This window comes from Cherax quadricarinatus, chromosome 74 (genome assembly GCF_038502225.1).
Source record: "Cherax quadricarinatus isolate ZL_2023a chromosome 74, ASM3850222v1, whole genome shotgun sequence".
In the NCBI taxonomy this organism is placed as follows: domain Eukaryota; kingdom Metazoa; phylum Arthropoda; class Malacostraca; order Decapoda; family Parastacidae; genus Cherax; species Cherax quadricarinatus.
The window spans coordinates 7,859,084-7,875,847 of NC_091365.1; the positions used below are offsets into that span (position 1 = coordinate 7,859,084).

The 16,764-nt window shown below is 49.0% G+C and overlaps 1 protein-coding gene across 4 annotated transcripts in view; it reads left to right on the forward strand.

The window, feature by feature from the left end:
* The window catches only part of LOC128700214 (uncharacterized), a 258,421-nt gene that overhangs the window by 185,846 nt on the left and 55,811 nt on the right, over positions 1 to 16,764 (forward strand). The window lies entirely within an intron of this gene.

Consider the following 16,764-nt stretch of genomic DNA (forward strand, 5'->3'; position numbering starts at 1 on the left):
CGTCTGTACCACAGTATGTAGGTACTGTATCACAAAACCTGCGTCTGTACCACAGTGTGTAGGTACTGTATCACAACACCTGCGTCTGTACCACAGTGTGTAGGTACTGTATCACAACACCTGCGTCTGTACCACAGTGTGTAGGTACTGTATCACAACACCTGCGTCTGTACCACAGTGTGTAGGTACTGTATCACAACACCTGCGTCTGTACCACTGTGTGTAGGTACTGTATCACAACACCTGCGTCTGTACCACAGTGTGTAGGTACTGTATCACAACACCTGCGTCTGTACCACAGTGTGTAGGTACTGTATCACAACACCTGCGTCTGTACCACAGTGTGTAGGTACTGTGCCACAACACCTGCGTCTGTACCACAGTGTGTAGGTACTGTATCACAACACCTGCGTCTGTACCACAGTGTGTAGGTACTGTATCACAACACCTGCTTCTGTACCACAGTGTGTAGGTGCTGTATCACAACACCTGCGTCTGTACCACAGTGTGTAGGTACTGTACCACAACACCTGCGTCTGTACCACAGTGTGTAGGTACTGTATCACAACACCTGCGTCTGTACCACAGTGTGTAGGTACTGTATCACAACACCTGCGTCTGTACCACAGTGTGTAGGTACTGTATCACAACACTTGCGTCTGTACCACAGTGTGTAGGTACTGTAGCACAACACCTCCGTCTGTACCACAGTGTGTAGGTGCTGTTTCACAACACCTGCGTCTGTACCACAGTGTGTAGGTACTGTATCACAACACCTGCGTCTGTACCACAGTGTGTAGGTGCTGTATCACAACACCTGCGTCTGTACCACGGTGTGTAGGTACTGTATCACAACACCTGCATCTGTACCACAGTGTGTAGGTACTGAATCACAACACCTGCGTCTGTACCACAGTGTAGGTACTGTATCACAACACCTGCGTCTGTACCACAGTGTGTAGGTGCTGTATCACAACACCTGCGTCTGTACCACGGTGTGTAGGTACTGTATCACAACACCTGCGTCTGTACCACAGTATGTAGGTACTGTATCACAACACCTGCGTCTGTACCACAGTGTGTAGGTACTGTATCACAACACCTGCGTCTGTACCACAGTGTGTAGGTACTGTATCACAACACCTGCGTCTGTACCACAGTGTGTAGGTACTGTATCACAACACCTGCGTCTGTACCACAGTGTGTGGGTACTGTATCACAACACCTGCGTCTGTACCACTGTGTGTAGGTACTGTATCACAACACCTGCGTCTGTACCACAGTGTGTAGGTACTGTATCACAACACCTGCGTCTGTACCACAGTGTGTAGGTACTGTATCACAACACCTGCATCTGTACCACAGTGTGTAGGTGCTGTATCATAACACCTGCGTCTGTACCACGGTGTGTAGGTACTGTATCACAACACCTGCATCTGTACCACAGTGTGTAGGTACTGTATCACAACACCTGCGTCTGTACCACAGTGTGCAGGTACTGTATCACAACACCTGCGTCTGTACCACAGTGTGTAGGTGCTGTATCACAACACCTGCGTCTGTACGACGGTGTGTAGGTACTGTATCACAACACCTGCATCTGTACCACAGTGTGTAGGTGCTGTATCACAACACCTGCGTCTGTACCACTGTGTGTAGGTACTGTATCACAACACCTGCGTCTGTACCACAGTGTGTAGGTACTGTATCACAACACCTGCGTCTGTACCACAGTGTGTAGGTACTGTATCACAACACCTGCGTCTGTACCTCAGTGTAGGTACTGTGCCACAACACCTGCGTCTGTACCTCAGTGTAGGTACTGTATCACAACACCTGCGTCTGTACCACAGTGTGGAGGTACTGTATCACAACACCTGCGTCTGTACCACAGTGTGTAGGTACTGTATCAAAACACCTGCGTCTGTACCACAGTGTGTAGGTACTGTATCACAACACCTGCGTCTGTACCACGGTGTGTAGGTACTGTATCACAACACCTGCATCTGTACCACAGTGTGTAGGTACTGTATCACAAAACCTGCGTCTGTACCACAGTGTGTAGGTACTGTATCACAACACCTGCGTCTGTACCACGGTGTGTAGGTACTGTATCACAACACCTGCGTCTGTACCACAGTGTGGAGGTACTGTATCACAACACCTGCGTCTGTACCACAGTGTGTAGGTACTGTATCACAACACCTGCGTCTGTACCTCAGTGTAGGTACTGTATCACAACACCTGCGTCTGTACCTCAGTGTAGGTACTGTATCACAACACCTGCGTCTGTACCTCAGTGTAGGTACTGTATCACAACACCTGCGTCTGTACCTCAGTGTAGGTACTGTATCACAACACCTGCGTCTGTACCTCAGTGTAGGTACTGTATCACAACACCTGCGTCTGTACCTCAGTGTAGGTACTGTATCACAACACCTGCGTCTGTACCTCAGTGTAGGTACTTTATCACAACACCTGCGTCTGTACCACAGTGTAGGTACTGTATCACAACACCTGCGTCTGTACCACAGTGTGTAGGTACTGTATCACAACACCTGCGTCTGTACTACAGTGTGTAGGTACTGTATCACAACACCTGCGTCTGTACCACAGTGTGTAGGTGCTGTATCACAACACCTGCGTCTGTACCACGGTGTGTAGGTGCTGTATCACAACACCTGCGTCTGTACCACAGTGTGTAGGTACTGTATCACAACACCTGCGTCTGTACCACAGTGTGTAGGTACTGTATCACAACACCTGCGTCTGTACCACAGTGTGTAGGTACTGTATCACAACACCTGCGTCTGTACCACAGTGTGTAGGTACTGTATCACAACACCTGCGTCTGTACCACGGTGTGTAGGTGCTGTATCACAACACCTGCGTCTGTACCACATTGTGTAGGTACTGTATCACAACACCTGCGTCTGTACCTCTGTGTAGGTACTGTGCCACAACACCTGCGTCTGTACCTCAGTGTAGGTACTGTGCCACAACACCTGCGTCTGTACCTCAGTGTAGGTACTGTGCCACAACACCTGCGTCTGTACCACAGTGTGTAGGTACTGTATCACAACACCTGCGTCTGTACCTCAGTGTAGGTACTGTGCCACAACACCTGCGTCTGTACCTCAGTGTAGGTACTGTGCCACAACACCTGCGTCTGTACCACAGTGTAGGTACTGTGCCACAACACCTGCGTCTGTACCTCAGTGTAGGTACTGTGCCACAACACCTGCGTCTGTACCTCAGTGTAGGTACTGTATCACAACACCTGCGTCTGTACCTCAGTGTAGGTACTGTATCACAACACCTGCGTCTGTACCTCAGTGTAGGTACTGTGCCACAACACCTGCGTCTGTACCTCAGAGTAGGTACTGTGCCACAACACCTGCGTCTGTACCACAGTGTAGGTACTGTATCACAACACCTACGTCTGTACCTCAGTGTAGGTACTGTGCCACAACACCTGCGTCTGTACCTCAGAGTAGGTACTGTATCACAACACCTGCGTCTGTACCTCAGTGTAGGTACTGTGCCACAACACCTGCGTCTGTACCACAGTGTAGGTACTGTGCCACAACACCTGCGTCTGTACCTCAGAGTAGGTACTGTATCACAACACCTGCGTCTGTACCACAGTGTGGGTACTGTGCCACAACACCTGCGTCTGTACCTCAGAGTAGGTACTGTATCACAACACCTGCGTCTGTACCTCAGTGTAGGTACTGTGCCACAACACCTGCGTCTGTACCTCAGTGTAGGTACTGTATCACAACACCTGCGTCTGTACCTCAGTGTAGGTACTGTATCGCAACACCTGCATCTGTACCACAGTGTAGGTACTGTATCACAACAGCTGCGTCTGTACCTCAGTGTAGGTACTGTGCCACAACACCTGCGTCTGTACCACAGTGTGGGTACTGTGCCACAACACCTGCGTCTGTACCTCAGTGTGGGTACTGTGCCACAACACCTGTCTGTACCTCAGTGTAGGTACTGTACCACAGCACCTGTGTCTGTACCACAGTGTGTAGGTACTGTACCACAACACCTGTGTTTGTACCATAGTGTGTAGGTACTGTACCACAACACCTGTGTTTGTACCATAGTGTGTAGGTACTGTACCACAACACCTGTGTTTGTACCACAGTGTGTAGGTACTGTACCACAACACCTGTGTTTATACCACAGTGTGTAGGTACTGTACCACAACACCGGTGTCTGTACCACAGCTAAGAGAAGCAGGGAGAAAACCACAGCTATTGGAGTGTCAGAAATTCCAGTGTAGAACCACTGTCATTAGGTTTTAAGAACCACTGTCAGAACCACTGACCATAATAAAGTACACTGTCGTTCCGGAGTTCACCTGAGATGTGTTGGAGGTGAGGCACATGGCCAGCCTGACGTGACAAAGTTGCCAGCCTCTTGCGCCAGAGTTGCCTGCCAGGTGTATGCAAATGTGGTATAGTTTGTTGAGAGATATTAAGCTCAAGTTGTTAGTGGTTAGTGTGCTCAAGTTGTTAGTGGTTAGTGTGCTCAAGTTGTTAGTGGTTAGTGTGCTCAAGTTGTTAGTGGTTAGTGTGCTCAAGTTGTTAGTTGTTAGTGTGCTCAAGTTGTTAGTGGTTAGTGTGAGTCTCGAGCGGAGCGATGGTCAGTAGGGGATAGACTTGAACTGTGGGAACGACGGTGGGAGAGGAAAGGTGAGGGGGGCGTGGCAGGTGTGGGATGGGGCGTGGCAAGTGTGTGTTGCAGGTATGGGAGGGGGGCGTGGCATTGCTACTGCCTACTCAGGTAATATGAGGAAGGGGGAGGGGAGGGAGGGGGGCAGTGTGAGGTAATGAGTGGCCTTGACTCGCTCTTATGGATACTGACACACTTTTAGCTGCCTTTCCCTTTCTCTCTCTCTCTCTCTCTCTCTCTCTCTCTCTCTCTCTCTCTCTCTCTCTCTCTCTCTCTCTCTCTCTCTCTCTCTCTCTCTCTCTCTCTCTCTCAGAAGATGATTTACGAAGATACAAGCATACTTATTAAATGCGGGTCATTAGGTTAGGATGTTAGGAAGTATTTCTTCAGTCATAGAGTTGTCAGGAAGTAGAAGAGTCTGGGGAGTGATGTAGTGGAGGCAGGATCCATACATAGCTGTGAGAAGAGCTACGATAAAGCTCATGGAGCAGGGAGAGAGTGACCTAGTAGCGACTAGTGAAGAGGCGGGGCCAGGAGCTGTGAATCGACTCCTGTAACCACAAACAGGTAAGTGCACACACACACACACACGGGGCCAGGAGCTGTGACTCGATCCCTGCAACAACAAATAGGTGAGAAGACACACAGTCGCCCAACATGATTGCTGAAGATATTTGTAAACGAAGCAGTTATAGGCTGACAGAACTGGTGGACCTGGGGGGGGGGGGAAGGTAAGGACTATTTAAGAGGTCACGGAGGGTCAACTCAAAGGAAGGGATCAGCAGGTCATCCCGGGACGGAGTGTAAAGGCAAATCTGGACTTGAGTTTGGGGTTTCTTATTTGTGTGTGTGTGTGTGTGTGTGTGTGTGTGTGTGTCAGACACACACGGAGAGATGTACATTCTTCTGCATTTCTGATCGCGTGTTCGCAGTCCTTTGTGTGTATGTGTGTATGTATTCATGTGAGTATGCACTTATGTGTGTAGTCTTGTATATATGTATGTGTGTATTCATGTATGTGAGTATGTATGTGTGTATTGTATGTATGTAATTATTCATGTATGTGTGTATGTTTATGTATTCATGTATGTATTCACGTATTTGTACTCACCTGTTTGTGGTTGCAGGGGTCGAGACTCAGCTCCTGGCCCCGCCTCTTCACTGACCGCTACTGGGTCCTCCCTCTCCCTGCTCCATGAGCTTTATCATACCTCGTCTTAAAACTATGTATGGTTCCTGCCTCCATTACGTCACTTACCAGACTATTCCACTTCCTAACAACTCTGTGGCTGAAGAAATACTTCCTAACATCCCTTTGACTCATCTGAGTCTTCAACTTCCAGTTGTGACCTTGTTTTTGTGTCACATCTCTGGAACATCCTGTCTCTGTCCACCTTGTCTATCCCACGCAGTATTTTGTATGTCATTATTATGTCTCCTCTGACTCTCCTGTGTATGTTTGTATTCATGTGAGTACGCATTTGTGTATACTCATGTATGTATGTATACATGTGTGTATACAGTTTATGGTAATTCAATTCTATCACTAAGTTCTTTACCGAATTAAAAAATATTTAGAAGTGATATGAATAAGAATGGAGGAGGAGGAGGAAGAAGAAGAAGAAGGAGAAGAAGAAGAGGAAGAAAAGGAGTAAGAAGAAGAAGAAGAAGGCTTACAAATAAGAAACGAAAAGATATCTTAGAAAATAGAGACGAAATAAGGGGAATTAGAGCACAAAATAATGGGAAGACACAGGTAAGAAAAGGGTAAAAGGGGAAAAAAGGGGAAACTGAGAAGAGAAGAAATGAGAGAGATAAGAATAAGGAAAGGGATGAGTGGAGAGGTTGGTAAGGCAGGGGTAGCCAGAACTGTAGATGGTAGAAGTAGGGAGGGAGTCGTGAAGGGCGTGACTTGGTGGAATAACCCATGTCAGGAGGGAGGGAGAGGGAGGGATGAAGAAAGGGAGGGGAAGGATGGGAGGAAAATTGTAGAGTAGAAAAGAGATAACAGTTAGGGTGAAAGATTATGTAGACACATGAGAGAGAGAGTGAGAGTACGAAGAGTCTACAGTGAAGAGAGAGAGTGAAAGAGGGAGGCTGGCTGGGCACCACACACACACACACACACACACACACACACACACACACACACACACACACACACACACACACACACACACACACACACACACACACACACACACACACACACACAAGCCACACTACATTAACAAGTTTTTCTTTGCACCTCAAGTTAGTAAAACAAGAAAGACGGAACAAGACGACGAGGTGCTACACAGCATCAAGTCAAGGTACGACCGTGTCGTGGAAACCAGAGGTCAGCAACTGAGAGACGACTTTGAGCACGACTGGTGTGGACCGTCTTACACGGAGCATTAAATACGCATGGGAATGCCAGATAGTCAGGTGTGATTTCCGTAACCAGAAGGTCTTGACAGGAAAGCTCTTTATTGTGAGAAAGCTTGACACTGCAAAGGTTCGCTACTGGGGAGCGTGTGAGTTCACAAATAACCCGCATATAGGAGAGAGGAACTTACGACGAACGACGTAAATGGTCCCACGTCGCACCGAAACGGGGTTGTGCGGGTTATTGTATTGTGCCTGTTTTTCTGGTGTACCATAGTTCCATCATCAGTGAACGACTTCTCCAACAACAAAGACCAGTGGGAGGTAGTCTTCCCGGACTACCAGACTACCAGACTACCAAGGGACTATCAGACCACTGGGAGACACCCAGTGTGGTGCTCATCTTGCATAAAAAAGAGGAGAGAGAGAGAGAGAGAGAGAGAGAGAGAGAGAGAGAGAGAGAGAGAGAGAGACAGGAGGTCCTAAATTCCAGGCATTATACCGTGCAAAGTGATGGAGGAGATAACGAGGAGGAGAGTGGTGCATCATGTGGAGTGATGGAGCCTCAACACGGAGCACCAACACGGCTCTGGCCACGGCTCTGGCCACGGCAAATTCTACATCACGAAACTTCTGAAATTCTAAGAAAGGCTGACGAAAATCAGGCCAGGACCCGTCCTGGCCAACCTACCTGTTCCTGTAGCTGTAGCTGTGCTTGTCAGTATATATTCCAGGCTGTCACTAGATACTCCAGGCTGTCACTAGATATTCCAGGCTGTCACTATATATTCCAGGCTGTCACTAGATATTCCAGGCTGTCACTAGATATTCCAGGCTGTCACTATATATTCCAGGCTGTCACTAGATACTGACTACTGCTTCTTTTCCAAAGATTTCTTCACAAAACAGAGGAACAAGTCAGCGTGACGGGAAGATGATTGCATGGTTGGCGAAAACCACAAGAGTAACTAAAGCGGAGGATGGTGAGGGGGAGGCAAACCGGCAAAAACCCCTTTCGATCCTCAGGGACAAGATGTATGGGTGGCCCCATTAACCCCCTTTTTTTATCAACTGTACGGCGGGAAGACATTAGGAATGTGTTTTTTTAAGACACCTTTTTCCCTGTTCACCCACAGTAAAATGGATACCTGGATGAAATCGCGGGTGGGCCATCCTGGGAAAAACCCTGACCTTTTACCGAATCCTCCCAAAAAGGGGTTTTCTATATAGATGTCACTGATGTCAGCTAACTGATACCGTGAGAAAAAAATTTATTATTATTATTATTATTATTATTATTATTATTATTATTATTATTATTATTATTATTATTATTATTATAAAAGGGGATCTGGGGTTTTGGGAACTTTTTTGACCCCGTTAACATATTTAAAGTGTTGGGAAAAAGGATATAGATTGATGCAAGTTTCAGCGGACAAGGTAATTTAATACCCCGTCGTGATCGTCAGGGGTTTACCTCTGATACCGGGGGTGTTCTTAACCCCCCCGCGGCCGTCCGACTGCTTCGCAGTGGATGGGGCCTACCAGCGGCTGTTACGCGGCCCGCAAAACCAGGTACTATTAAGATGCCGTCCAGCTCCCGGGAAGGTAGCGGGGTCTTTTAATTAACACCTGTGAAAAGGGGGTTGTTTGTGGAAGAAATTTAGTTTTTGGGAATCAAAAGACAAAAACATTCAAATCATTTTTTTGAAGATTTGAAGGGAGCCAGGAGCTTTAGCTTACCCCAAGCAAAATCAGCAAGGACACATACACACACACACACACACAAAAACCCCACACACACACACAACACACACACACACACACACACCCACACACACACACACACAGTATTTCCAGCCACGGGTAGCAGTAAGTGAAGGTTTAAAGGATGAGTGGAGGAGGACCATACATGCTTTGCAGAGGTTGATAAAGCCCGGGGAAACCTTTTTGGTGGAAGAGGGGGCCAGGGCCGGGCCCGACCCCGAACCTCCTGGGGTGAGCAACTAGGTGAGTACACAACACACACACACACAAACAAAAAAATTCCAGCTTTAAAACCAAAACTAGCTGGGGAAAACAATCAATTATCAAATTATTGCAAAAATTTTTTAAACATCACTACAAAATTTTCCCTTTCCCCAGAAATCAATCATTAAATTTAAAAAATTTTTTGGGATAAATAAAAAAAATACAAAAACATGTCTGCAGATAAGTTGTTTTTTGAAAAAATTTATAAAATTAAAATGAAGTGGAGAGTTGGATAATGGATTAAATGGATAAATGTAATTTAAAAGAGATGAACTTGTTTCCCGGTGGCCCCCTGGACGCCGCCGAGCTTTTTCCACCCTGCCATGGATTCCCCCTCGAAATGGGGTTTTTTGGGGGCAGATGATTAGACAATGGAACATCTAGGTGTCTTTATTGGGGGACATTTCACCAACCAGTGGCTTATTCCTCCCGTACAGAGAATTGTTCTGCAGGCAGTGGGAAATAGAGAGGGAAAAGGAGGGGGTGTCCTCAGTCTTGATAAGGGGGTGTCCCCTTTTCCCGATAGAAAGGGGGTCAGTCCTCAGTCTTGATAGAAGGTTCAGTCCTCAGTCTTTATAGAAGGTGGTCAGTCCTCAGTCTTGATAGAAGGTAGTCCTCAGCCCGAAGAAGGTGGTCAGTCCTCGTCTTGATAGGGTGGGTATCCTCGTCTTATAGAAGGTGGTCAGTCCCCGTCTTGATGAAGGTGGCGTCCCTCGTCTTGATGAAGGTTCATCCTCAGTCTTGAAGAAGGTGGTCAGTCCTCAGTCTTTAGAAGGTGGCAGTCCTCAGTCTTGATACAAGGTGGTGGGCCTCGCTTTAAGGGTGGGTCCCTCAGTCTTGATAGAAGGTGGCAGTCCTCAGTCCTGATAAAGGTTCAGTCCCGTCCTGATGAAGGGGGTCCTCAGTCCTGATGAAATGGTCGTCCTCAGTCTTGATAGGGGGTCGGGCCTCAGTCCTGATAGAAGGTGGTCAGTCCTCAGTCTTGATGAAGGTGGTGTCCTCAGTCTTGATGAAGGTGGTCAGTCCTCAGTCTTGATAAAAGGTGGGTCCTCGTCTTGATGAAGGTGGTCGTCCCAGTCTTGATGAAGGTGGGGCAGTCCTCGTCTTGATAGAAGGTCGTCCTCGTTTGTAAAGGTGGTGTCCTCGTCTTGAAAAAGGGGTCAGTCCCAGTCTTTAAAAAGGTCGTCCTCGTCTTGATAGAAAGGGGGTCAGTCCCGTCTTGATAGAAGGTGGCCGGGGCCCCGTCTTGATAAAGGGGGCGTCCCTCGGGCTTGATAGAAAGGTGGGTCCCGTCTTTAAGAAGGTGGCGTCCCTCAGCTTGATAAAAGGGGGTCAGTCCCGTCTTGATAGAAATGGTCAGTCCTCGTCGATGAAGGGGTCAATCCCCCAGCCTTTATGAAGGTCGTCCCAGTCTTGATAAAATGGGATCCTCAGTCTTGATGAAGGTGGTCGTCCTAGTCGATAGAAGGTGGCGTCCCGTCTTGATACAAGGTGGTGGGGCCCCCGTCTTGATAGAAGGGGGTCATCCTCAGTCTTGATAGAAGGTGGTGTCCTCAGTCTTGATGGTGGTGTCCTCAGTCTTGATAGAAAGGGGGCGTCCTCAGTCTGATAGAAGGTGGTCAGTCCTCAGTCTGATAGGGGGTGTCCTCAGTCATGGGTGGGCGTCCTCGTCTTGATGAAGGGGCAGTCCCAGTCTTGATGAAGGTGGTGGGGCCCGGGCTTTATGAAGGTGGTCAGTCCTCAGTCTTGATAGAAGGGGGCCGTCCTCGCTTGATAGAACGGGCAGTCCCCGTCTTGAGGGTGGTCAGTCCTCAGTCCTGATAGAAGGTGGCAGTCCCCCCGTCCTGATAGAAAGGGGGTCATCCCCAGCAAAAAGGGCCCGTCCTCGCCCAAAAAGGGGGGGGTTCCCCCGAGTCTTTTGAAGGTGGCAGTCCTCAGTCTTGATAGAAAGGGGGCCGTCCTCAGTCTTGATAGAAAGGGGGCAGTCCCGTCTTTATAGGGGGTCAGTCCCCCAGTCTTGAAGAACGTGGTCAGTCCCCCCAGTCTTGATAAAGGGGGCAGTCCTCGTCCGATGAAGGTGGAGTCCTCAGTCCTGATAGAAAGGGGGTCGTCCTCAGTCTTTAAAGGTGGGCAGTCCTCGTCTTGATAGAAAGGGGGCCCGTCCTCGTCTTGATAGAAGGGGGGTCAGTCCTCGTCTTGATAGAAGGTGGTCAGTCCTCAGCTTTATAAAGGTGGCAGTCCCTCAGTCTTGATAGAAGGTGGGCAGTCCTCAGTCCTGATAGAAGGTGGTGTCCTCAGTCTTGATGAAGGTGGTCAGTCCTCGGGGCTTGATAGAAAGGTGGCGGGGCCTCGTTTGATAGAAGGTGGTCAGTCCTCAGTCTTGATAGAAGGTGGGCAGTCCTCGTCTTGATAGAAGGTGGTCAGTCCTCGTCTTGATGGAAGGGGGTCAGTCCTCAGTCTTGAAGACGGTGGTCAGTCCCCCGTCTTGAAGGGGGCAGTCCCCGTCTTGATAGGGTGGGTCCTCGTCTTGATGAAGGGGGTCCTCAGTCTTTATAGAAGGTGGCAGTCCTCGTCTTATAGGGTGGTCAGTCCTCGTCCCGATGAAGGTGGTCAGTCCTGCTTGATAGAAGGTGGTTAGTCCCCCAGTCTTGGGAAAAAGGTGGGCAGTCCCGCTTGATAGAAGGTGGGCGTCCCAGTCTTTGAAGAAGGTGGTCAGTCCTCAGTCTTGATAGAAGGTGGCTCCTCAGTCTTGATAGAAGGTGGCAGTCCTCAGTCTTGATGAAGGTGGCGTCCCTCAGTCTTTATAGATGGCGTCCTGTCTTTAGAAAGGTTCCAGTCCTCGTCCGATGAAGGGGGCATCCTCATCCTGAAGAAGGGGGCGTCCTCGTCCTGATAGAAGGTCAGTCCTCAGTCTTTATGAAGGTGGTCAGTCCTCGTCTTTATAGAAGGTGGTCAGTCCTCGTCTTGATAGAAGGTGGCGTCCTCAGTCTTGATAGAAAGGGGGCAGTCCTCGTCTTGATAGAACGGTCAGTCCTAGTCTTGATAGAAGGGGGTCCTCAGTCTTGGAAAAAAAGGGGGGTCCTCGTCTTGATAGAAAGGGGGCCGTCCCGTCTTGATGGGTGGTCAGTCCCCAGTCTTTATAGAGGGGTCAGTCCCCCAGTCCTGATAGAAAGGTTCATCCTCAGTCTTGATAAGTGGTCAGTCCTCGTCTTGAAGAAGGTGGGCCTCAGTCTTGATAGAAGGTGGCGTCCTCAGTCTTGATAGAAGGGTCAGTCCTCGTCTTGATAGGGTGGCAGTCCCGTCTAAGAAGGTGGTCAGTCCTCCCTTGATAGAAAGGGGGTCGTCCCCCGTCTTTATAGAAGGTGGTCAGTCCTCGCTTGTAGGGTGTCAGTCCTCGTCCTGATAGAAAGGGGGCCGCCCCCACCATAGAAGGTGGCTTCCCCCGTCCTGAAGAAGGTAAGTCCTCAGTCTTTATGAAGGTCACCCCGTCTTGATAGAAGGTGGTCAGTCCCGCATGAAGGTGGGCGTCCTCGCTTTATAGAAGGTGGGTCCTCGGGCTTGAAGAAGGTGGTGTCCTCGTCGATGAAGGTTCAGTCCCTTTTAGTCTTGAGGGAAGGGGGTGTCCTGGGCCCGATAGGTGGTGTCCTCAGTCCTGAAGGGTGGGTCCTCGTCTTTAGAAGGTGGTGTCCTCGTCTTGATAGAAGGTGGTGTCCCCACTGATAGAAGGTGGCCTCCTCAGTCTTGATAGAAGGTGGTCAGCCCAGTCTTGATAGAAAGGGGGAGTCCTATCCTGATAGAAGGTTCAGTCCTCGTCTTGATAAAGGTGGCCGTCCCCCCAGTCTTGAAGAAGGTGTCAGTCCTCAGTCGAAGGGTTTGGCGTCCTCAGTCTTGATGAAAGGGGGCCCGTCCTCAGTTTGATAGAAGGTGGTCGTCCCCGAGTCTTTTATAGAAAGGGGGCAGTCCCCCAGTCTTGATGAAAGGGGGCCCTCGTCTTGATAGAAGGTGGCAGTCCCCCCAGTCTTATAAAGGGCCAGTCCTCGTCCGATAGAATGGGTCCTCAGTCCTGATAGAGGGGGCGTCCTCGTCTTGATAGAAAGGGGGTCAGTCCCTCGCATAGAAGGTTCGTCCCCCAGTCTTGAAGAAGGTGGGGTCCTCAGTCTTTATGAAAGGGGCTGTCCTCGTCTTGATGGGTGGTCGTCCTCGTCTTAATAGAAGGTGGTGTCCTCAGTCTTGATAGAAAGGGGTCAGTCCCCCGTCTTGATAGAAGGTGGTCAGTCCTCGTCTTATTAAAGGTGGTGTCCCCTCTTGAAGAAGGTGGTGTCCTCGTCTTTATAGAAAGGGGGTGTCCCCGCTTGATAGAAGGTGGTGTCCTGTCTTGATGGGGGGGCGTCCCCCCAGTCTTGAAGAAGGTGGCAGCCTCAGTCTTGATAGAAGGTGGTCAGTCCCCCAGTCTTGATAGAAGGTGGTCAGTCTCTCAGTCCTGACAGAAGGTGGTCAGTCTCTCAGTCCTGATAGAAGGTGGTCAGTCTCCCAGTCCTGACAGAAGGTGGTCAGTCTCTCAGTCCTGATAGAAGGTGGTCAGTCTCTCAGTCCTGATAGAAGGTGGTCAGTCTCTCAGTCCTGATAGAAGGTGGTCAGTCTCTCAGTCCTGAGGTGGTCAGTCTCAGTCCTGACAGAAGGTGGTCAGTCCCTCAGTCCTGATAGAAGGTGGTCAGTCTCTCAGTCCTGATAGAAGGTGGTCAGTCTCTCAGTCCTGATAGAAGGTGGTCAGTCTCTCAGTCCTGATAGAAGGTGGTCAGTCTCTCAGTCCTGACAGAAGGTGGTCAGTCCCTCAGTCCTGATAGAAGGTGGTCAGTCTCTCAGTCCTGACAGAAGGTGGTCAGTCCCTCAGTCCTGACAGAAGGTGGTCAGTCTCTCAGTCCTGACAGAAGGTGGTCAGTCTCTCAGTCCTGATAGAAGGTGGTCAGTCCCTCAGTCCTGATAGAAGGTGGTCAGTCTCTCAGTCCTGATAGAAGGTGGTCAGTCTCTCAGTCCTGACAGAAGGTGGTCAGTCTCTCAGTCCTGATAGAAGGTGGTCAGTCTCTCAGTCCTGATAGAAGGTGGTCAGTCTCTCAGTCCTGATAGAAGGTGGTCAGTCCCTCAGTCCTGATAGAAGGTGGTCAGTCCCTCTGACAACTTGGTGGCAGCAAACATCCAACGTGAGTGTTATTACCCAATCCACGTTATCGAACCCCCACATGACACCTCAGTCTTATGTAAAGATTTACATACTGGGACCAGAGGGTGTGTACAGCACACATCTGTAGTCGTTAGGTGTCCGCTGTACACCTGACATCCTTAAAAATAACTTAAACACACACACACACACTCACACACACACACACACACACACACACACACACACACACACACACACACACACACACACACACACACACACACACACACACACACACACACACACACACACACACACACACACACACACACACACACACACACACACACACACACATCACTTACGAGAGGCCCCTTGGAGCTAGCGATCATGTGGTTCTGAGTTTTGACTATATAGTAGAGTTACAAGTGGAGAAGGTAACAGGAACTGAAGGGGACAGGCCAAACTATAAAAGGGGGGGACTACACAGGTATGAGAAACTTCCTGCAGGAGGTTCAGTGGGACAGAGAAATGGTAGGAAAATCAGTAAACGAGATGATGGAATATGTGGCAACAAAGTGCAAGGAGGCAGAGGAAAGTTTTGTTCCCAAGGGAAACAGAAATAATAGGAAGACCAAAACGAGTCCTTGGTTTACCCGAAGGTGTAGGGAGGCAAAAACTAAGTGCAACAGAGAATGGAAAAGGTACAGGAGGCATAGGACCCAGGAAAACAAGGAGATTAGTAGAAGAGCCAGAAACGAGTATGCGCAGATAAGGAGGGTGGCCCAGCGACAGTATGAAAACGACATAGCATCGAAAGTCAAATCTGACCCGAAACTGCTGTATAGCCACATTAGGAGGAAGACAACAGTCAAGGACCAGGTGATAAGGCTGAGGAAAGAAGGTGGAGAACTCACAAGAAACGATCAAGAGGTATGTGAGGAGCTCAACACGAGATTTAAGGAAGTATTTACAGTAGAGACAGGAAGGACTCTGGGGGGACAGACCAGATGGGGACACCAACAAGGAATACACCAACAAGTGTTGGACGACATACATACAGATGAGGAGGAGGTGAAGAAACTGCTAAGGGACATCGATACCTCAAAGGCAATGGGACCGGACATCTCTCCATGGGTCCTTAGAGAGGGAGCAGATATGTTGTGCGTACCACTTACCACAATCTTCAACACATCCCTGGAAACTGGGCAACTACCTGAGGTATGGAAGACGGCAAATGTAGTTCCCATTTTCAAAAAAGGAGACAGAAAAGAGGCACTAAACTATAGACCTGTGTCATTGACGTGTATAGTATGCAAAATTATGGAGAAGATTATCAGGAGGAGAGTGGTGGAGCACCTGGAACGGAACAGGAGTATAAATGCCAACCAGCACGGATTCACGGAAGGCAAATCCTGTGTCACAAACCTTCTGGAGTTTTACGATAAAATAACAGAAGTAAGACAAGAGAGAGAGGGGTGGGTTGATTGCATCTTCTTGGACTGCAAGAAGGCCTTTGACACAGTTCCTCACAAGAGATTAGTGCAGAAGCTAGAGCATCAGGCGCATATAACAGGAAGAGCACTGCAATGGATCAGAGAATACCTGACAGGGAGGCAACAACGAGTCATGGTACGTAATGATGTATCACAGTGGGCACCTGTGACGAGCGGGGTCCCACAGGGGTCGGTCCTAGGACCAGTGCTATTTTTGGTATATGTGAACGACATGACGGAAGGGTTAGACTCAGAAGTGTCCCTGTTTGCAGATGATGTGAAGTTAATGAGGAGAATTAAATCTGATGAGGACCAGGCAGGACTTCAAAGAGACCTGGACAGACTGGACACCTGGTCCAGCAAATGGCTTCTCGAATTTAATCCTGCCAAATGCAAAGTCATGAAGATAGGGGAAGGGCACAGAAGACCACAGACAGAGTATAGGCTAGGTGGCCAAAGACTGCAAACCTCACTCAAGGAGAAAGATCTTGGGGTGAGTATAACACCGAGCATGTCTCCGGAAGCACACATCAATCAGATAACTGCTGCAGCATATGGGCGCCTGGCAAACCTGAGAACAGCATTCCGACACCTTAGTAAGGAATCATTCAAGACACTGTACACCGTGTATGTCAGGCCCATACTGGAGTATGCAGCACCTGTTTGGAACCCGCACTTGATAAAGCACGTCAAGAAACTAGAGAAAGTACAAAGGTTTGCAACAAGGTTAGTTCCAGAGCTAAGGGGAATGTCCTATGAAGAAAGATTAAGGGAAATCGGCCTGACGACACTGGAGGACAGGAGGGTCAGGGGAGACATGATAACGACATATAAAATACTGCGTGGAATAGACAAGGTGGACAAGGACAGGATGTTCCAGGGAGGGGACACAGAAACAAGAGGCCACAATTGGAAGTTGAAGACACAAATGAGTCAGAGAGATAGTAGGAAGTATTTCTTCAGTCATAGAGTTGTAAGGCAGTGGAATAGCCTAGAAAATGACGTAGTGGAGCAGGAACCATA